The sequence below is a fragment of the Protopterus annectens genome, chromosome 6.part0 (assembly GCF_019279795.1).
Source record: "Protopterus annectens isolate FY-2018-M chromosome 6.part0, PAN1.0, whole genome shotgun sequence".
In the NCBI taxonomy this organism is placed as follows: domain Eukaryota; kingdom Metazoa; phylum Chordata; order Ceratodontiformes; family Protopteridae; genus Protopterus; species Protopterus annectens.
The window spans coordinates 1869195436-1869220327 of record NC_056737.1 but is presented as its reverse complement, the minus strand read 5'-3'; positions in this window follow the sequence as shown (position 1 = coordinate 1869220327).

Sequence of the window (24892 nt, the reverse complement as noted above, 5' to 3'; positions counted from 1 at the left end):
AAAGCAAAAACATTTATAAGGTTATGACAGAGACATTACCATGTGTGAAGAATGAATGATTTTGCATCCTGTTTGAAAGTTTTTGGTGAATTTATTTGGAAGAGGGAGATTAGGAGGGAGTTCCACTGTTTTCCACATGAGAAGCATATAGAAAGTCCCCATGAGAATTTTGCAAAGGACTCACATTTGCCAGACATTTTTCAGATGAACAGAGAATGCAATAACTATCCAAGTACAGTAGACTACTGAGAGAGGGACAGGCATATGGATTGTGGAGGACTGTTAGGATATTTTTAGCTGATTGAGGTTGGGGATATTGAGCCAGTTTAGCCATTTGAGGGCCACACAGTGGAGCATCCTGTTAGGAAGGCTAGATGCAAAGTTTGCAATCTTGTATGATCATTCAAAATTTGCGAGTTGTGTTGATTGTAGATTGTTAAAGATTGCTGAGGTGTATGTCAGGAGAGAGATGAGACAGGGAGCTGCACTGGCCTTCTCTGCTAGCTCAGAAAAAAAATTTTGGATTGATAGAGCATGCCTAATGTTTGGTTGATCTTATGAGTTACTTGATGAATGTATAAATCAATTTTTGGCTTTCATTAATAGTGATTCCAAGTAGTTTGTTGTGATGAACTGGTTCAATTTATCTGCTATCAGATGAATGAAGGGTAAATACCCAACATTGCTCAAAACTCATCCCAAAATGTCACTACCTACTCAGATCCAGTGGATATCACAAATATGCAAACAAATTCAGTGCTAACTTCACACCGTAGACATCTATACTAAACCCATATGTACCTAAAGACCTAAAAAACTATCATCACAAAGGAAAACTTGTTAAAAGAACTTTCTAAAACAAATATACATCCTGTATGGAACCTGATAACATACCAGACCTGCTAAACAACTGTAAGCATGCACTGGTGGACCTGCACCTACAACTAGTTAACCTGAGTTTATCCACTGGCTTTTTCCCCATGATTTTGTATACAGCAGTACAGGTGTCTCTTCACAAGGGATGCCCCATCACAGACTCCAGGAATTGCAGATCCATCAGCCTGGTGAACTTCATCTGCAGGGAGATGGAATGGATCATAACAGACCTGATACACTACAACAAAAAAAAATCTTATAAGACTTGACCTCTAAAACATATGGCTCTCCTATAGGCAGATCCTGTATAAATTAATCAAATGAGTGTCCTAGATAGGGTAACACAAGCAGTAGAGTGTGGTCAGTAGGGTAACACAAGCAGTAGAGAGTGGTTATGCTGTCCATAAAGCATACCTCAACCTCACCAAAGCATTTGATACTAAACCACATGCCAACATTATTAACAATCTAAATGCATGCCAAATTGATCCCTATGCAATCAGGCAAATAGCTAAGTGGATAAGGGACAGAATCCAAACTGTGAGGCAAATCCAGCCTCAGACAGCATGAAAGTTAACAGTGGGGTTCTGTGCATGGGAAACATACAATTCATCAAAAAGTCAATTTGTCAAACAGAAAAAAAGCTAGTACAGCTGGCTGAAAAATCATCTTTTTATATGGCTCAGCTTTTTTCTTTGCAAGATCATGGTACAGTGAGGATCATGGAATCTGTCCTTTCCCTACTGTAGTGTAATCTCAGAGTTTGTACAGATAATTACCAAGGAGTGTGGGAGGAAGCTGGGTGGCTTGGCCCGCTTTAAAAAGTTTTCCTTTTTTTTTTTTTGGATCACTTGATTGGCTGGAGATTGACAAGCTGTATTAGATCACTTGCTGTTCAGTATGTTGATTTTTCAACAGTTTGGCGCATGCACACACACACACACACACACACACACACACACACACACACACACACACACACACACACACACACACACACACACACACACACACACACACAAGCCTGAACTGGACTTATCCTTGTATAGTTCATATCTGTTTTTCCTATTTTTAAACCACTAATTCCTAAATATCATTTTACTTTAATATTCCAAATTATGGACTTTCTCTATGCTCTAGATGTTTAAAGGTATACCACAACTGGATTCCTTGAAGAGCCATTTTAGCCATCCACATGAAAGAGGAAAAAGCTACTTTTGTTTCCCGTAGAATGCAGGCAGACATAAACAACCTCACCAGGTTATGATCCATTTTGTGTGTTATGGTCTTGTCTCTTTATTCATCTCCTTTCCCACTGCTAATGACTAGCAAATAACCTCCTTTTTTGCATATTTTACTGTTTTCTTTTCTAGGTCATACCCCATGTATACAAATGCATGTTTTTACAGAAGTCTTAAGTGAGTTGGTCTCATTGAGTCACTTGCTCAGAATCATAGTGCAGAGGTGGAGTCTATAATAATCAAAACCCTTACAACACAGTTCCAAGCATAATATTGCTTATCGATTGTCACTCTATGACTATCTGCAGAGTGATTTAGTATCTGCTCATTCTTATGCATTTTTCTGACATTGGTTTGTTATATTCCCTAACATAAAGTAAGGTAATTTCTCACATTACTTTAAATTTAAGTAATGAAATTATGGCAAATGTGTTCATTTTATCTGCAAAATGTGTACGTGTTTTTGCAATAGGACTCGTTTTTACTATTTATTTTGCCCTTGCTACTGCAAGTAAATATCCTGCTGGGAAAAGTAAGATTTTTTCATAAGGACTGATCTATCTGTGTGGATCACACAAGGCTGTGTACAAAAGGTAATGATAGATTTAAGATTTTGTAGATAAAAATTATGGGAAAATACGATACTAGGATGCAGGTGAAGGAGCTGATTTATGTTGTTTCTGTTACAGAACATTAACTGCCAACTGTTAAATGTAGTGGCAGTTAGTATAATGTGTTTGGAAACTTATCAAATGTTGCATAATAGTGCTCCAAAATAAGGAAACCCATTTTTGTATTTATTTGTGTATTTATTAACTATGTTCACTAGACACAAGGTTCCTGTTATGGAGGACCCTAGAACACTATATGATTAGATGACTTGCCCATGGTCATGCAGTTTGCAAGTAGAAATTAAACGAATCAACCCCAGAAATGCAGGGTGTAGCTTGTTAACAGCTTGTACCTTAACCCACTAAGCTTATATTTCCAGAAAACATAGATAACCCATCACTTTATACAAAAAATAGAATAAAAACAGTCATTGGGAAGGAGGCAAACCATCCAGGATCCTAACACCACCAAATCTCAGTGATACAGTGATACATTCATTCTCTATCTCCCTCTTACTGTTTCTCTCTCATTCTACATGTATATATATATATATATATATATATATATATATATATATATATATAAACACACAGAAATATATATGCAAATATATATGAGTGTGTGTCTTTCTGCATCTAAAACATTTGTTTATGACATTTTAGGTTTGAGTGTCAGATCTACTTTGATACATATACCCACCAAAAAGAGCTAAGTTAAGTCAATTCCTAGAACTTAGAAAAAGGGAGTCAGACTAAATGCCAAGAAATGTAGCATCACCCCTCAAGACAAAAAAAAAACACTTTGCATCCTACTGCATTGAAATCATTCCATTACCATATGAATCAGCGATTATAGATTTTTGGCAGTTTGGTTGATAGCTCCCTCTCCTTTGAATATCACATAGTGACTGTGGTTAGAAAATTTGTTTACATTTCCCACATAATTGCTAAAGGCATCTCTTCTAGAATGAGATAACTCATTCCCTTCTTTTAGTCTAGTCATACATATTTATAGTATATAATGTACTTTTTGGTGTGTACCTGGTTAGGTACATTAAAAGACTAAAAAAAAATGACAAAGAGATTCCTAATGAAGAGGCCCTCTGGTCTCGAAATCCTTAACTATCAGGAGATACTAGAGTCCTTGCCCTTGCATTCAGTGGTGGACAGGCTACTGAGGGTTTACCTGTGCCTAACCCACTATACCCTCAGGGATCCAGTTCTTCTTGAATCTTTTTTTCCTCAACATATCAAATTGTGCACGCAACACCTGAACCAAAAAATATCAACCTTCGTCAAAGAATAAATAAAACTAGGTGGAGTGATAAGTTAGATAAGTTCATCACCCAGCACCATTCCTTGCTCTGGTACTGACTTCTCCCAAATGGCATGTAATAAGATTCCTTGTCATCTTTCACACATAGATTGGACTGCTAGATGGCTATACAAGAACACAGCAAATGTGAACCTGGTGGGTATTGGCAAGGCATGCATGGCCTCTGGTCAAACTTGCTTTGTATATCCCATTGCCTTATAATATACATGCACACACACTCACACACATACAACAACACACACCAACACACACACACACACACACACACACATATATATATATATATATATATATATATATATATATATATATATATATATATATGTATATGTATATACACACACACTCACACACACACACACACACACACACACACACACACACACACACACACACACATACACACACACACCGGTTTACTATCAAAATGTAGAAACACATTTGCTTGAGTGCTCAAGTAATGACATACTTGAAAAAAAAGTTGAAAATAATAACATTATTTAATCAAAACAACGAAAGTGGTAATGTGGATAATTAAAAGCTGAATATTATTGACATTACCCAGAATACCTTGCCTTCTGCTGATTTCCTACCAACATTTTGCAGGGGGGAAAGCCCCCTTGCACCCCTGTATGGGGACTGTGCCCCACACACTCCCTGCTTATTATATATATATATATATATATATATATATATATATATATATATATATATATATATATATATATATATATATATATATATATATATAGGTTCACTACGAAATTTCGAAATCCTAAAATCTCGAGTTTCAGAATATCGAATTCAGAATCTCAAGATCTTGACAAAATTGTGAACCCCCCCCCAAAACACCACCCAACATACTAAAACATGTGTATGCCTCCCTGCACCCACCACACCCCTGCAACTTAAATATACCAACTCTGGAATTGCACTAGAGCAAGGACAAGGGAATTCTCCCAGTCTGCTCTGTATGCTGATCTCTGTTCAGGATTTTGAAGTTTTGAAACTTCGAACATATGATCTTTGGTCATATGAAATTCGAAGGTTTGAGCTTCGAAATTCTGAATGGAACCAAGATATATATATATATATATATATATATATATATATATATATATATATATATATATATGGGTCCCCTTCACTTGGTCGACATTTCACAATGTCGAAAACCCATATGGCTGAGAACATATGATTGACATTTGAAATGTCGACCATGAGGAACGGGCATCTCTATACAGTGTGGAATGGAAAGATTTCCATTTCTGCACTGTAGTGCGATCTCAGAGTTGGTACATTAAAGTTACAGGGAGTGTGGGAGGGCAGGGGGACATAGCCCCCCTGCTAGCATCTTTAAAGTTAGTTTTATTCTTTTTTTTTTTTGGTCTACTTGTATATTCGGCATTTCAAATGTCGAGCATATGGTCTCGGCCATATGGGTTTCGGCATTGTGAAATGTCAGTCATATCAAGTAGACCCATATATATATATATATGTATATATATATATATATATATATATATATATATATATATATATATATATATATATATATATATATATATAAACTCTGACATTGCACTACAGTGAGGAAATGGGTAAATGTCCTAATCCCCACTGTAGTACAATCTACAATCAGAACATCGACCTGATATGAGTTAATGGACTCTAGCATTCACTGTTGTGGATTAGAACATGTATGGAATGACGTTACAAAACCTTACAGCCATGATTTCAACACACATACACACATGACTGTATCCATTAATGTTGATATTTATGAATATTGAACCATACAAAATTAAAAAAATAAACAATATTAATTGATCTCGAAAAATTATAAAAAAAAAAAAAGCAAGTATTTTCCTTTTCTAATCATTAAAAAAACTAAAGCCTAACTATAATGACATACTTTGTCTGAATAGCAATACTGTTAGGGAAAGGGAGCTTCATAATGTATTATGTAAACTTGGGGTTAGGGGTAGTAGTAGGATTAAGGTTAGAACACATGAGAAAAGTGGACAAGGGCTTTAGGCTTTATGTAAAACGAAATATAAAACATGACATACAAAATATAATCATCTGAAACACATTAATTTAATGTAAAGCCATTCAAAATGAATAAATAAATACACAGAAAAAGTAAAACTGTTTGTCATTGTTTGTACTTTTCAGGTAAAAAGTTTTCTGGGAGATATGTCTAGGCGTAAAAAGGCCCCCTGTGGTTATTAGCCTAGTAATCACCTATGAACCTATGAACGTACTGAAAACCTTTAAAATAAATAATTAGTCTTTCACATAATCTTAAAACCAATTATATATAAAGAACCATTAACAAATGAAAGGAGCCAGAGTTAAATGTTTTTCTCCATTAAAATGGAATTTAAATTATGTTGGAACCTAAATTCGTCAAAAAGCCAGTGACATCATAGCTTCACTGCTCCCATCCCCCATCTGATGTCTGAAGTAGGGAAAAGGCTCCAAACTGACTGTCCCTCCTGACACACTGTCTGTAAAAGGGAGTAGAATGAAAGATATATAAATTAGTATAGAAAAACTCTGGCCAGTTTTGAGTCTGGGTTGATTCTTCCTCCACTTAGCCTATCTTCATGCTTAATAACCACTAAAAGATCTGTAGTCTGATATCTATATACTCTGCAGTGTAGAAACAGCTTCAGGTAGATGCAGGGGACATGAAATTGGGCAAATTTGTACAGAACACATTGTGAACAGTGCAGTAACAATTACAAGGGAAGGATAAATGGAAAAATGTACTTAATTAATGCATTCAAATGTGATGATACCAGAAAAAACATTTTTTCGATAGAAAGACTTCCATATTGATAGTAATAATAAATATTCCTGTTTACAAGTGTTTACCCATGTACATAACTTAAAAACAGACATGCTAACAATAGATGTGAGCAGGACATAATGCAATATTGTAAAAAAGGGGAGTACATGTGATATTAATGTTGATAATGTACAGAGTTGAGATAAAATTTACCAAGGACAGTGGACACATTAGGGGCCATTTCTTTTAGTGCAGTTATTGAATATGACATATATACAGTGAATGTACGTGTGATAACTGGCTGTAGTGCTGTATCTTTCACTACAATCTGTATAAACAAGCCATGAGACATACACCAGCTGTTTCATGCACAGCTGAAAGGGGCAAGTTTTAATATTGTCATAAGACAACCATAAACGGGGGATATATTACACTGACACATGTCTTAGTGAAGCCTGTGTTTTATAAACATGTACATCATAAACAGTAAGATAATAGTAATCAAAACACACAATTGACAATTGACAACACAGACCTGATGACACTACAGGACTTTAAAGTCTCCATTCTTAAACGGAACACATCTAATATAGCATTATACATGGAATGCTCACAGGACATTACAACAAGCACTGCCATAGCAGCATGTAAACAACACAAACACATATATTATTTTCAATAATAATGAATAAAAAAATTGAGAATACGAACTTCATGCAGTGCTGTTTATATAATGTCAGTGCATTAATAGAATGATACCCTTTAACAGCAAGCTATATACGTCCACCAACTCCAAACATTTCTATGAATCACATGCACCACAGTGGAAGTCTTAACAAACTTGTGAGACTCCACCTATGTAAAATTATTACATCATATGACTGTGTTAAAATCTGAATGAGGTAAAAGGGCTGTTGAGGTTTCTCTCAATGTAATTGTACACATCACAACACTTGTGGATGTCATTCATGTATAACAGAAGTAGGACATGCAATGCTTACAGTTGGCCAGTGTGGGTTTTGAACACGTAACTATGTGACTACAGACATTACATGATATTGGAAAGAATGAATGCACCACAGTGCCTCTGGTGCTGTAAATATGAGATAATTTGGTCTTTGAAGCCATGACATAATTTTATTGCTGCACGGGAGATATCTGCCTGTCATTTTTTTTTGTAAATAGTATTGCAATATGTGTGTTTCTCACATAACATTGCTGCTGCTAGATATATCCAGACAAACAAGATGCATAATACAGTCATCACTGTGACAGGAGAATGGTAATCAGGTACAATAGGTGGGTAATCACAGATTTGAATACACACCTTACTAATGAAGAAACATACAGAGCATAGTCTCATGTCCACATACCACAGGAAAAGCCTTAGTAGTTCTCATGGGAAAGAAAAGTGTCATCCCATGACATCATCATCATTATCAAAGAAAGCATTTCTGTGTGGAAAAAGAAAATAAATCATTGTAATAGGGCTCTCCATCCATACATGTATATAGCAGATAGCTTAATGACAAGATTATGACCTACCTGCACATTCACAGACATAGTAACAAAAATGAATCTATGGGAGTAATGGTTGGATTTGAACAGACTACCTAAGGTCACAAGGTACAGAACACTGACTGAATCACAAATACCTAAGAGATGTTCTTTTAGAATTGTGACAGTGCACATTTTAATGATTACATCATTCTTGCATACGTTGATACTCATAAAAATGTATGTAAGTGCACAGTAACACTACAGAAGTATACATACATGTACTACAAGCATTCTCTAAACAACATGACAGACAAACACTCATGGGCAATAATCCACAATTGCCAGATTCAAACAACCCCCCCTGTACTCATGCAGTCTAGGCAGCACAGTATCAACAGCCAGTTGCACAGGGTAACTCATGCAACCGCTTTGATGTGGTTTGTTTTTGATAGCTTGATGCTTTAAGCACTGGGTTTCCAAAAATGCTTATTCCCTAGGGGTAATACAAATCTATACGGTAATTTTCTGCCAGGGAAAATATATCCCCTAAAGAGAATTTTACCTGAGGGATGTTGTTATGGACACAACTGCACATACAGTACACACACTGACAATATTTACCCAATGTTTGATTCAAGCCCCTACCTATCTATTTACACAATCTATACAACACAGAATTAACTGCCACAGGAGAACTGTGAGTTGTAAGGGCATATTGTGCAATTTTGACATACCTACCTCATCAGCAGGTTGGAGAGAAGATGTTTGTGGCAAAAGTGGGATAATGGGATGGTGGCATCCTTTCCCATGTTAAAAATCTTCCACTGAGTAGAAGCTGATACAGCACAAACATTCAGGAATCAACTGACATTACAGCCACACACACAATTCCCTGCTGTAAGATTTGAACCTCCTGACTAGCAGGTTATACAATCTAGAAAGTACAGTATCCGCTGCAAGCAACATGGGACAAATTTGACTTTTAAGAAGAGAGACTGCACTTTTGTCAGGATGACCTCATCACTGTGTTGCAGAGAAGATGTTTGTGGTAAAACTGGATTAAGGGGATGGTGGAATATGCATTCAGGTTAATTTTTTATCTTAATTGGAAGTTAATGCAGCATGCATATACAGAAAGCTAAATGCACTTGATATTGCAATAACAAACAAAAGTTTCCTACAGTGAGAACTGAATCTCCTACTATCTAGTTACACAATCTAGAGAGAGACTATTAGCTGCAAGTGCCACAAGAGAAGTCTGGCTGTTGAGAGTGTACACTTTTAACAGGATGACCTTAGTGTGTTGCAGGAGGATGCCTCTTTTAAAAGTGGGACATAGTGCAGAGAGAGCTGTGTACAAAGTTAGATGTACTCTCATCAGTGGAAGTAAACATCACTTTTGACATTGAAGTGTTACTTACCTGTCATTACCCCCTGACACACAAGTTTCCTACTGTGGGGATAGAACCTCCTGCCTATCCACTTACAATGTCCAAGGAACATAATATTAGGTGTGAGTGCCACAGGAGAAGTCTGATACTTAAAGGGATGCACTTTTGGCAGGGTGACCCTCATCAGTGTTTTACAGATACAATGGTTTTATTAAAAGTGGGATAAATTGCAGAGAGAACTGGGTGACAAAGTTAAATATATTCTCCACAGTAGAAGTGGACACAGTACCTTTGGTATTGACGTATTACTTACATGTCATTATATTCATCCCCAGCAAAACACACAAGTATCCCACTATAAGAAGTGAACTTCATTCCTATCTGTTTACATAGACTAGAGAGTATAGTATTAGTTGCAAGCACCACAGGAGAAGTCTGACTTTAGAGATGTGAAAAATCTCATTTGTAATTAGTAAAAACTCACTGTTTGGAACAACTGGTACTGTGTATCACATGTTTTGGGGCAAATGCAGATGTGTGCACAAGAAAATGTAATAACACTGTGATTAACCCATGTAATGACATGCTACTCTGGTTAGATTTATATACTGTCATTTATGTACATTGTGTTACTGGGAGTGACATATACCTGTTTCACCATTTGGTATGCCAGTGACAATCACAATTGTAAACCAGTGGATTATATATCAAAAAGCATGATTCCACATTTGTCTTGACTTATGCTTGTACAATGTGTATTGACAATACAAACAGATATTTCTGAAATAGGACAATGCACTGCAGAATAACAGTGATGGATTGTGTGTAAATAAATTAACCAACACTGTAACACAGTTGCACTTGTATCAACTGGAGTACAGGCATACATTCACAGACTGAATTAAGTGAATCACCATCACTTTGAAAGCCAGATAACTTGTTGTCAAAATGCAATGCAGACATACAGAAGCTGTGCAAGCTAAATAAATAATTATTTGTTGTAATTTGTTTCTACTCTCTCTCTGAAGCATAGCATTAGAAAGCTCATTTCTACTGCTGATGGCAAAGTATTAGTGTATACGCAATCATATCTGAGGTGTTGAACTTGCAATGAGAATTAGCAGTAGTATATGGTGCTGCATTCTAAATTTCCCACAAAGGAGCATTATACACATATAACCATATCTGAATCTGATGTAATACAGAGCAGATATGTATTATGGTCACGTTTCATGTGTAATGATTTGCACATTTGTGCTGACAGTTGCATTTAGTCAGTACTTATATGTATGCTACAGGTATATTAGGAAATACACGAAGAACTAAGCATGTTATTGCTGGTGGGAACATGGCTTTTGGAAACAGTTTTGAATCAGAAAGGTTTATTGGATGACACAGAAGTGGTGGGAAGAGATGAACAGTTGGTGACAGGACTACACAATATATATATATATATATATATATATATATATATATATATATATATATATATATATATATATGTTAACACATTAGTCCATGTTTCATTTATGCACATATTTGTGTTGTGGTACTGTTTGCTTTATCAGCATAATTATTCATGGAAGATCTGTACAAGAAAGGCTTTGCAATAGGAAGCAAACACATTACTGTAGCAGCAAAATAATGCTGTGTTAAGAAAAGGTGTATCCAACATTTACACCCACAAGAAAAACATTCAAAATCAATTTGGCATAAATTTGGATTCAAACCTTGAGAGTATTGCAAGAAAAATCTGCAGACCTGAGTGTTACCTAAACACACTACATATAGGAGCTCCTACTTCACAAATGTCCCATGTGACAACAGATTGCAGAAGAGGAGAATATATATATTACCCTTCATTACCCTCATGACAATTGTAAGCTATACATTCAAGTCTTCAGCTTGTTCAAAAATAGATTAACATGAGTAACTATAGCTAAGCACAGAAGAGTAAAGGGCACGACAGTAATGCATCTAAAGGGAAAAACTCAAAAAGATTTTTCTATAAGCTGTCTACTTACATTTAGCCTCAGTTGCATTTGTTGCTTGGTGCCAGACATTGTGCAAATACAGAGGAGGAGGACTGATGACACAGAAGGGAGATGATACATAGGCAGGGTGAGAGTGAGGCAGGGACCACGTAGCTTATGACAAAAGCAGGATAATGTTGGCTAATAACAAAGTGTAAGCAACAGCTATACATGAAATAGTGTACTAAAACAGTCAGTAGCACTTAGCTAATGTCTTGATTAGAAAATCTGTCTATAGATATAAGCATCATTTTCTCACACAGAGAGATAGACTAAAAAATGGTGAGAGGAATAGAACAGCATTTCTGGTGGGACATGGAAGACCATCTATATGTTGTGTTGCTCTTATTTATTTCCTCATTATTAAGCTGTAATGCTCTGTAAAATAAATTGCTTGCTATAGGGAGCAAGAAGGGACAGGAGAGGGCAAGCAACATTAAGTATAAGCAGGATAAGGGTGACTTACTAATTCTCCCTGTTTGAGGTTTTGCAATGTTTTTGCAAATGATATCTCGCTGCATCATTTAAATGATATGTTAATGGATGTTGTAAATGGAGGGAAATAAACACATTTGGAGTCAACTATGTGATAGAAATATAAAAGGTCAAGAAATAATTGACCTACAACAGTACTCAAACCCATGACACTAGGCAAAAACATCAGTTTACAAATGAGAATTATGTCAATACTCCAAAAGGGAACATCATGTTCACCACATCCAGTAGCCTCAGAACTGTTACAGTAACTGTTTTACAGTACTACATTTAGTCATCCTTTACTTTGTATTCTCATAGGGCAGTGGATGTAAGCACAATTGCACAAAAGTAACTGGACTACTGCAGCTGAAATTATAATCTTTAGCTTTTGCCATAGAAAGATGAACAGCATTCGCAGTCACACAGCATTAGTGCATTATGCCATCCACAGTACAAATGCTGAGGACAAAAAGTGAAATATTTTCCATGGACCATTTCTGACCATGTGTTATCTGTGATTCTATTTTTTGACCAGATTAAATATGAGAAAAAGTGGTTAATAGAACAGTGGTTAAAACAGGGGTGGCAAACACAGTATAGGAGACAGGGGAAAGAATAGAGGAATTTGCAGGAGGGTGACGGGAGAGCATCATAGTTATTCACGTCTTCCCAACATATATATATTATTGCACACAGAATTTCATAACTTTGGAGCATCACCACACCATGGATGGGTGACAACAACTGAATAATATTGTATATCTAATTGGACCAAATCAAGTGTGCCAGGATGACACGTGTTAAGTGGAGAGTTATGTATGGTCAATCATTTATTTATTTATTTTTTGTGGGAGAGATGCCCTTTTTTTGGAGAGATAGTAATGTTGGGGAAGGTGCTTAGGAATGAGAGGGTCAGGTATGTAGAGTAGTCTAAATAGGTTTAGTAGCAGGTGCAAACATACAAGACAGGCATGGAAGGTGATGGACTCAAACCTTTGGTTGACACCATTGTTGGATATAGGTAGGGGACCTCAGAGATACAACCACATCCAGCTTGACAGTGATAATTTAGTCCTCACCCTCAGAACTGTCATAATTGTCTGCTGTGACAGTTGTCTGGGTCAGAGTTGGATGTGGCAACATTTTGGCAATATAACACAGGACTTTTTCAGCCCTATCGATTTGGGCACTGAGTCCCCTCTCCATGATGCCCTCCATCATCCCTGTCAGCAACTGTCAGGTGACAAAACCATCACCTCCACTACTACTACTGCACCCTAAGGGTAGCATTGCACCAGCATCTGGATCAGAACTACCTGATGCAAATGGAGCAGGTAGAGCAGGAGTTATGGTCATGATCCAGATGTGCTTGGTGTCTCTGCTGCCTGTGATGGTGCAGCCTCCACAACCATCTGTGGAGGCATGGTGGCCCAACCCCAGTGGTTGGTCTACCTCCCGGTGTTGATGGTCAGTTTGTTTTCAGCAACAATGTTTAAAAAAAGTAGAGACAAAGGATGGGGGGAGACAAAAAAGAGAGAATTAGATCAATGGCATGTCAGATTTCTTTATTATTTCAATACATAATACTAGATGAGATCTACATAGCTGCTCCTTAGCCACATCCAGATATGATTGGAGGTTATAAATGTTTCCTAAAAATCAATCTATCACAATGATATAATATGACTAATAAAATTATATATTTAACTGTTTCATGTCAGATATCTGCTTTCTAAGGTAATAACTGCATTTACTAATATTGAATTGTTAATGCCATGTAGTATTGAAGTTAAAATATCTTATAAATATTAGTCTGCAAAAACTGAAGATCTGTTTGTTAGTATTGAACCCACCCACAATTAATCTGATGAACTAATTGCTTAATGCAATAACCAAGAGCTATTGCAGCAGGCATGTAGAGCTGATATAAAAGTTAGAAGGTATGCCTGATCAAGATAATATACAGTGACAGATTGAGAAAACATCTGTGCCTTACAATCAGAACAGATGCGTATTTACACCTTGTCTCTCTGAGCGAGTTACTCTTTCCTGATGCACCTAAGGGTTTTCTGTAATCTCTGTTGCAGCTGTGCATTAGAAAAAGAAAAACATATATATATATATATATATATATATATATATATATATATATATATATATATATATATATATAAACACATAATGATTAACTGAGCTGCCTGGATGGATAATTAATGCCATATCACTGACAGGTTATGAGTCAGTATATTTACACAGCTGAGGGATGTTTGTAGTTCTAAATTAATCTTCTCGTCACCTAAGGAGGTCCCTCTTGTGCTTCTTCATGTCACTTGGTGTTGGCATTGTTCTTCAGTGCATGGGATGCCAGTTGCACTGGAGACAGCTTTACCCTAGCTATTCCAAGCCTCAGTCTTATGCTGAGACAGAGTATATTTCCCCTGCAGTAGCCTCCAGTTGTAGATCTTCACAAGGAGTGCCACAAAAATTCTGTACTTCTCAACACCCCACCTTTATGTTCTAAATGGCATATCATCTCTACCTTCACATGCCATGTCTGCAACAGTCAAGACAGAAATATGGGTCTAAATTGGTGGCTAATTCAGATCTCATATGTAACAGCTTGTGTGCCAAGATGCGCTATCTTGCCAACTGCATTTGTGAATTTGGAAACACAGCAATAACTTGCCAGACACATTGGCAATGAGTGCATCAAGAAGCACAGAAGGTGTTAAAATGGCATTGAAATGTTGCCATGTGAGAGGCTTAAAATTCTGAAAGTTGTTCCAATGTTAACCCCTGATATGCTTTTTGCAATTGGTTATAATCATGTTTTTATTTATTCATTTATTTATTTGCTTATTTGTTTATTTATTTTTTTTGAAAAATTATATGACTTGTGACATATTGGCATGTTGGGAGTTAGATGCTGTTAAGATTAAATAGTACAATCTGGGAAATGACCCCAAGAGAAAATAAAGGATAAAATGTTAAACTTTGCCTATTACTATCAATGCCACGGGATAGCTTACTTATTAGTATGTTAAATATAGTTACAGTAATTTAAGACTGACTTTATACATAAACCAAAACCGCACACTCTCTGTTCGCTGCACTGAATGTAAGGATTCACTTAATGCTCCACAGTTCTATATAAAACAATTTTTTATTTATTTAAAAAATGAATAAATATGTGAAAGGTTTAGCGCTTTCATCTACCTCAAAGTAGACATCTTCAGAACACTTCCACTTGTTGAATACTTGATTTTATACATGCTCCTTCCCAATCTTAGTTGATAGTACAACCTGTGACACTTTCAAATTTGGGATATTAGAGTACATTAAAATCAACCCCAGGGGAGGTGACATACAAAAGAGATTAGGGGAAAGGGAAACTAGATGGCAGATTTTGTTAAATGCTTCTGTTTACCCTGGGTTAAATGAAAGTATTTCAATTAAGCCTATATTAGAAAACACGCATTAAATAGTATATCATTCAAACTGGAATAAAAATCATTGGGGTAGTATGATATTCAAAGGTTTTTAGTGACCAAGTAGGATTATAGAGATAAAACATACTTTTTAAAAGGTTTTATGTTCAATGATTTTTAAAATGTCTATTGTCATTTATATGATATCTGAATTGTTATTATTGAATTTATAAGTAAACATGTAGTTTATAATGGTTTAATTTTATAGTAGAAGTGAGGTATTATTTTAAAGTATACTACAATGAAAGAGCTCATAATAGAATGTGTAGTAATAGGAAGAAAATAATATGAGCACTGAGCACTTTAAATATTTAATTGTCTCACTGATGTAATTAAGTGGATTGTTAAGACTGGGTAGGAGCATATATAAAATCAAGTATTCAACAAGTGGAAGTGTTATGAAGAAGTCTACTTTGAGGTTTAAATAAATAAAAAAAGTGTTTTATATAGAACTGTGGAGCATTAAGTGAATCCTTATATTCAGTGCAGCGAAAGGAGAGTGTGCGGTTTTGGTTTATAGTGTGGACTTTCGCTGACAGTGACTTTTTACTAGTTTAACTTTATACATACTTAAGGGATGCATGTATGTCTGTATTTTTATTCAGTCTTGGTATTGTATTTCTATGTGAAAGGCATTGATTGTGTTTCTAAATACATTCAGTTGTTTGACCTCAATAAGACCTGGTTGGTTAGGTTAAATACATACTTCATAAAATGTAATGTCATAAATGCACACATGATATATGAGATCTCAATAATTACAGCCAAAATATTGTGCACAGCATACGTATATATATATATATATATATATATATATATATATATATATATATATATATATATATATACATATATATATATATATATATATATATAAATATTCTATTTTAAATATCATTAGTGTCATGTTTTACATAACTTACACACATTATATTGGGCTTGTATAACAAATACTAATGACACATTTCTTGCAATAAACAGAGTTGTGATGATGATGTGCATTTACTGTGACATTCTTGAGCAAACTGTGGTTACAAATGGCATAATGGCCCCCTCTGTGCAAGTACCTTTTATCTAGATTTGAATACTACATCAGCTGTCTTTGGAATGACTGCACTTATGCCTTGTGCCACAGGGAAAGCTACATGAAAGGTTGAATTTATTCACTGAGTGCTATGAAGAGCACCAATAACCATGCACTCACCTTTGTGATTGTGCTACAGAAGCCAGCCTAAATTAAATGTTTCACTTTTTTCTTCAGGCAGTGAACAGTGTTTGAGTACTGCTGAGCTGAGAGCAGATGCAAAAGACATTAGAAAAAAAATGACATAAAAAAGTTTTCAGTATTCAATTAATGGTCTTACCTAGCAATAGGCAGAGCAAAACATGCATTAAATTTTCACATTCATCGTCTCACATCTCCTTGCAACATCAGAAATGTAATGTGTGGCACACATTATAAAACATGTATTTAATGCCAAATAATTGTGAAAGTGGACAGACAACAGCTCACATGCTGTTAGCAAATCTGAGAACAGTGGAGTTTTACACAGCATAATGATCTAACAAAATTTATGCAACTATGTATTCAGGAACCAGTCTGTAAAATCATCAATTAACTGGATTCAAAAACTGCCTTACTTGTCCTTTTTCTTTAAAGTCACTTGAGTTATACCTTGTGCTGCAGAGATAGCTAGCTCAGAGGTGGAATTTGTTTAAGTACGATGCAGAGTGCTGGCAGATGCTCAACAGTGTCAGGCTGGTTTGCACTATAGAAGGTAGCCTAAATTAATGTCTTACTTTTTTTCCTTAGGAAGTGAACTATGTCTGTGTACACTGTTGAGCAGAGATCAAATGCAAAACACATTAGAAAAAAATAAATGAATTGACAGAGACAAAAAGCTGAAAGGAATACCTAGCTGAAGCATATGTTATACCTAGCAATAACAAGAGCAAGAAGTGTACTAACATGATAATGTCATCCTTCTCACATCTCCTTGACACATGAACATTTTAATTTCTGTTATATATTATCAGAACTGTAGTTAATGCAAATAATGTGAAAGTGGACACACAGCAGCTCACAAGTTGTTACCAGTACTGAGAATAGTTGAATTTTAAACAGCAATGCAGTCATATCCCAGTATGTGTGTAAATATGCATCTTTGTAAAATTATCACTTAATTGGATTCAAACCCTGCATCAGCTGTCCTTTTTCACTAGGGTCATTGCACTTACATAAAGAAAGTATTGAGGGGTACATTTTCTTCACTGAGTACTACCCAGAGGGTTGACAGCTGTGCATCACCTCCAGGTTTGTTTGCACTACAAAAGGCAACCTGAAGTAAACCTTCGACTTTTTTGGTAGGAGGTGAAGTGTAGTTCAATGCTACAGACCCTACTATTCTACATTGTGCAGTACCAATCTGCACACAAATGATGAAGAGAAAAAGTAAAAGTACCAAAATAGTGGGAAATAAAATAAGTAGTTAAATATATAGTTTTAATATTTCCTCAACTTTGTTGTGTTTCAACATGAACATATTCTCATTAAAATTTATTATGATAACACAAACAGGACCAGCTGAGTATTAGAATCCCAGAACATTCATAAGGCAAAGGCACAGTTTAAATTTTTAGTATGTGCCACATAAGAAGTGTACTGAGAAGATAAAAAAGAGGTTAGCTATACTCAATATGTGGCATGGTATCAATTGACATAACAGGTACAACATCAACAATTGCTGACCTTTGTTCTGTGTACGTTGCAGACAGATGAGAGGATGGTTGTGATACTGCAACAGGGAAGACATTTTTTCCTCACACAATATTAAAAAATTGTGAACACTGCACCTCTGTTCTCTTTTTATTTTGTGAACATCATTCACATATCTATGCTTCCCTAACTTGACTGCTATGTGCTTTGCCTTGCAGTTGATGTATGTTTTAATGAGTAGTGTACTTCCTTAGAATGGCTTAGACAATTGTATTCAGAGTCAGAGACTGTTCTCAAAAACAATTCATATCATTGATAGTAATGTTGCTCTTCTAAGTCAGTCAGTGTTTGCTCCAAATTTTCTTTAAAGTCCCTTCTCCCTGATTGATACTGCAGTCAGACTAATAATTCACAGTTGTACGCACTCAGCAGGCAGCACTTCTTACTGCTCATCCTTGCAGAGGAAGGGCATGTGCATGTAATTGTGTAGATCCTTGCACCATGTTTACATTCCCTGCACTTAGTGCAGATTGTTGAATTTGTGAAAGCTAATGAGTTCACACCTCATTTGCATATTCACAGTACTGAGAGGGTGGAATCTGCACTACGTAGGGATAATTGTGTGGTGAAGGAACATGAATTATTATACAGGAGATTGGATCCAGAGAACTCTATACTGCTATTTAGTGCTACTTGCTTTGCAAATTGTTGTCTACTTTCTCAACTGACTTGCTGCAAGGTAGGTTGCTGTTATGAATACATTTATGTATTTGAACCTTAGCTATGGTTTGCATTTCACAAAACAGGTAGCTGTTGGCATGGGCATATATACCATAATAATTTCTTGACCATGCAGTATTTTTCTAAATAATAGTGGCAGTTTAAAGGGAATTTTCAATATTGAAAGCTGTCCACTTTGTTCAGAAGACTGTTGTATTAATTATTACCAAGGTCATGTGTTCTGACATTAGTAGAAGTGACAATTTTGTTAAGGCTTAGATGTGTGCTTGGCCAACCTCCACAGAACTGCATATCCGACCAAAAAAGCATTAACTATTTTTCCTTGACGTGAACATTTCTTTTTTTAATGCTGCTATATAGTACAAGCTGACAGAAATGTTAGTCCTGCTATGAATGTTTTATCAATTTATTTAATTGTTTTGCATTTAGGGGAGACTGTATTAAGTTATGTGTACTGATATGAAGCTTTACTATTTCCTGTATTTTGGGTACGATGGATGGATGCATTCATATTTTGTGTGTTTAACCTTACTTGTTTTTGTACTTACAGACTTCTTTTTTCCTATTATGTTTCCTGCCCTACAGGGCTATGGTGCCCAAGACATCTGCACCCCATAAAACAACATACACAGACATAGAGAATGATGTGATCATTCAAACCCTACATCACCATGGGTCAATCCTCTTAAAGGTAGGGGTAACAAGTCTTCCATTGACCATTTCTGGGAACACGTGAATGACATGAATTCAGTAGGAAGCCACAGAAGTGCATATTCCAAAATAAGACATACGGTCATAACATGATTACAGCACCTGTCATCATACAGTTGCAATTGCCCATGTATGTATGGGTACCAGTGGGTAGTTCACCTACCAAGCCACCACTGACCAAAACAGAAAAGTATCTACCCACTGTCAGAGATCCTGACAGTTCAGCAGAGGGTTCACACAGAATATTTGATGTTGGGGCTGATGAGGAAGACAACCCAATAGTGTCTACTGCATAAATGCCAGAGAAAGAGAGAGAGAGAGAGAATGAGGATATAAGTGACAGAGACAGAGAGTGGGAAGTAGGGGGAATGGGGGTAGGTCCAGTGAAGAGTAATAATTTCTATGAGATGTGCCTTATTCTGCAGCTGTAAAGGTAATTGTTTTCTGTTTCTTCTGTCATTTTCTTGGTGATTCTTATCATTCCTGTTTCATCTTGCCTTTTTAAATGTAAGGATATCTGGCTCTGCCATTGCATGACCACCTGGTAAACACAGCTTCTGTATTCTTACTAATATCTAAAAGGTAGATGTATGTGTAAATTAATGTTGTTGGATTTCATTGCATTAGAATCTTTTAGGTTTTAAGATACATAGCATAGGTTTCCTTGTTGTTTATTCTCTTTTCCTTTTCTTTTTTTTTAATATTACTTGTCATCATAGCTGATCCAATCAGTGGCACTGTGGAACTCCAGCTGGCTGATGTCAGACTATTGGTAGCTTCTGATGATAATGGTAATGTGTATATCATAACCAGTTGTGCACAATTGCTTCTGATTCACTGTTTTTATGTTACTGTTGCTACTCATGAATCAAAACATATGTTTAAATCTTTCTCACTGCTATACTGGTGTAAATAATGCTACTCTTGCCTTGTCCATTGGTTTATATACAGTAGCCAAATGAAAGGTCTAATTTATCTATTTTATTTATTTGACATTTGCTAACTGAGTTGTCCAACTGAGCTAGATAACCTTTTTCAGTGGAGACCTGAGGAGAAAAGCTCCAGGATAATTTCATGCATACATTTACAGCAGCATAAAAAGGTATTTGCAGTATCATAAAAAGGTATAGTCAAAGTTATACATAGTAGGTGTGGACCTCAGTGTAGCCGCAATCCATTTGCCCTCGCTAATGCTCGGGCTCACTCTCCCCCTACCATGACCCCATTTCCCACCTGCCTCCACTATATCTAGTCTTATACCTAACTGTCTCCTCTGATCAATACTTCAGCTAGTCACAAATTACAATATCCCTCACCACAAGCTCTCAATTAGCCTATCACATATCTAACCCCATCCCCATATCCTCACCACAAACCCTCCATTAGCCTATCCCACATGAAACAACATCCCAATACCCCCCACTTACAAATATGAAATCCTCACTGTATAACAAGTTAACTAATATCCTCACAAGTATTACAGCTATCCATCTTATCCTAACTTTAACACACTGCCACACATCTTACTTTACCACACTTACTACTACTTATGCAGCCCCAACAAAACATACATCCACTTATAATCCTCACACTCCTCACTACAGCCTACACATATCCCCAAGCCTATAACATAACATTACTATAACACTTAACTCATTCAGACTCCTCTCAACTACTCCTAAGACACCAACTACAAACAAACATATTACCATCCTAAATAAACTCACAAAACTCTTACCCCACATAAACCACCAGCTGATCCTGGCAGGAGACATACACCCAAATCCAGGGCCTAACTCAATACAGACTACCACAGTTAACTCATCCATCTCCTCCAGCCAACTACCCATTACTAGACCAAAACAACAGCCTATTACTTCTGAGCTTAAATATACAGAGCATTAACAATAAGGACATTTGCTGCATGCATTGCTATCCACCTATTCTCCTGATATACTATGTCTTACTGAAACCTGGTTAAAACCCACAACAACTGAAAATGAGTTCCTCCCTACTGGATACAATGTCCTGTGCCATGACAGATTGTCTAAACAAGGGGGAGGGGTAGCAGTACTTATAAAAATAACCCAAACATAACCATATTAATCTTCAAATCTCATCCTTTAATAATACTAAACTCCTAGCTAAACACAAAGTTAGTGACAAAAAAATCAATCAATATTATCACCTGCTACATACCACCAGGTAACAATATCCCTATGCTAGAAGCCTTCTTACAATGGACAAGTCAAAACTTGCCCCAGGAAACTATTATCCTCAGTGATTTTAATATCAACTTGAACACATGTTCAGCCAAAAAACCCACTAACCATATCAACCTTTATAGTTTTCTCAAGTCATCTAATCAAACACTAGACTAGGAAGTTCAAGAATCAAAGAAAGCCTCCTAGACTGGATCTTATTAAATAAGACTAACACCTCTTACCAAGCAGGCATCCTTCCTGACACCCTCAGTGACCACCAGCCCACCTGTCTACTAAAATTCAAAACCCAGAACTACTTTACTCCCTTATTACAAACAACCAGGAGCAGAAAAAGCTTCAACCCTAGCAAATTCAAACTTGAGCTAAAACACTGTAACTGGAACGTACTAAAAGTACTACCCCTAGAAGAAGCTGCAACCCACTTCAATAATACTTTCCTAAAGATCCTAAATGCCCACAATCTAGCTCGTACTACAAAACTCAAAGTGAAAACAGCCCCCTGGATTACTAAAGAGACTAAAAATAGCAGTAAGGAACAGAGCCTGGAATCTTTGGATTGCTACTAAATCCCCAGCAGCTAAGGAACAATTCCAAAGACTTAGAAATAATATAAAAAAGCAGTTCTTCTAGATAAAAAAGAATTATATCATACAGCTACAAAACAGGCACCAAAACCATCCCAAAAAATTCTGGGCAGGAATAAATAAACTACTCCACCCCAGCAAACCCTCCACACCATCTCCTACCTCCACTAGTGAAATCACAAATATACCTTCAACAAATGCTTTATATGATAATCACCAGCCTTGTTCACAAACTGTCCACATCCACCACCACTAATAACTGCTTACCTATACATAGACCCAAAACAAGCTTCCAATTTCAACATATCCCTACCAACTATATCAAAAGGCTGCTAATCAAACTTAAACCTACTACACTTGCAGCTGATGGCATCCCTGCTGAATACCTTCAGTTGGTTGCCAACAAAATTGCATTCCCAGAATCCATCTTTTAAACAGATCTAGTTCAGAAACCACTATTACACCTATCTGGAAGACCTCCTATATCATCCCCCTCCACAAAGGCGGTACCTCCACCGACCCCACTAGCTATTGTCCCATTGCCATCCTGTCTCCACTAGCTAAAATACTAGAAAAATGTGTACCCCATGAAATCATGCCATACCTACTCAACAATCAACTTCTCTCTCCTACCCAGCATGGATTTCGGCCTGCTCACAGCACCACCACTGTCCTACTTTCTTTCACAAACTTCATCAACCAAAACAAACACACAGGCAACCTAACATCTGCCATATTCTTGGACCTGTCAAAGCCCTTTGATATGGTCAACCATCCTAAACTACTTTAAGCCCTTACAGACCTGGGCCTTAGTAACCATGCATTAGCATTGTTTCAGAATTACCTACAAGGAAGACAACAAGCAGTTTGATAGGACAACAACCTATCCTCACTGCTACCCATCACCACAGGAGTCCCACAAGGGTCCATTCTAGGACCCCTTCTATTCTCCATTTTCACCAGTAATTTTCACAGCATCTGTCAAGATGCAACTGTTATTCAATGTGCTGATGTCTCAACACTAGTCTGTTCAGTCAATGATCCTCAGAAACTCTTCTGCATCACCCAAAAAGTCTTCCAAACTACTGAAACCTGGTTTCTTAACAAAAACCTAATACTAAATCCCCAAAAAAAACAAACGTCTGCTATTTAGTCCAAACAAATCAACCACAATACCCAGACCATTTAATGTTGTGTCCAGGGATGGGACTATTATCTCCCCAGATACTCATACTAAACTGCTAGGAGTGATCATTGATAATAGCCTCAAATTTGATCTGTATATAAATCAAACCATTAAAAACATCCACAATAAACTGGGCAGTTTATATAAAAATAAACCATTTCTAACCCAAACCACCAGGCCAATAATTGCTCAAACTCCCCTCCTCTATACTCTATTCTATGTCTCACCCATTTTCACCAGCCAAGCTCAACACCTGCTACAATCAAATTGCCAAATTTGCTACCGGTGCCCCCTACCAATCCCACCACTGCCATTCCCTCAAACAACTTGACTGGTTTGAATTTCCTAATCTTCTATCCTTTTATCAGCTTTCCTTTGCACACAAACAACTACTACTCCTTCCATATAAAACTCCAGCACTGGCCAACCTACTAAAACTACAATGTCACCCTAGACAACTACGCTCTAGTGATAAAAAGCTAATCAAGATCACCAAGAGCAAAAACACAGCAGGGGACTACCTCTTCCCTGATTATATAGGTAAAGCCTGGAACTCCCTGCCCTCTGCTATTACCTCAACAGACTCAAAGGTTACATATAAAAGACTACTCAAAGAACACCTAAAACTCACATGGATGTGTTTATGTTCACCCCCAGGCTAATCTTCCCAACCATATCCACCCTCTTCTCTAATCTCTTGGTCTCTGTTTCAGAACTATACTGCTATGAGGAACTGTAGCTTTTTTTAATTTCCATCTTCCTCACAGTGTCACCTCTACACCTGGCCTCTCAGTTAGTACCTATACATATAGGGGACTAAAACACTGCTAGGCACATTCTTTATCATTTTCTTTTCTTTATACTTAGTCTATATATCTTACCACTCAACTCTGTTGTTTTTCCTACTACTATCAACCTGACTACATCAAACTTGTACACAATCTAACTGTATAAATTTATAAAAGATGCAACTTTCAAG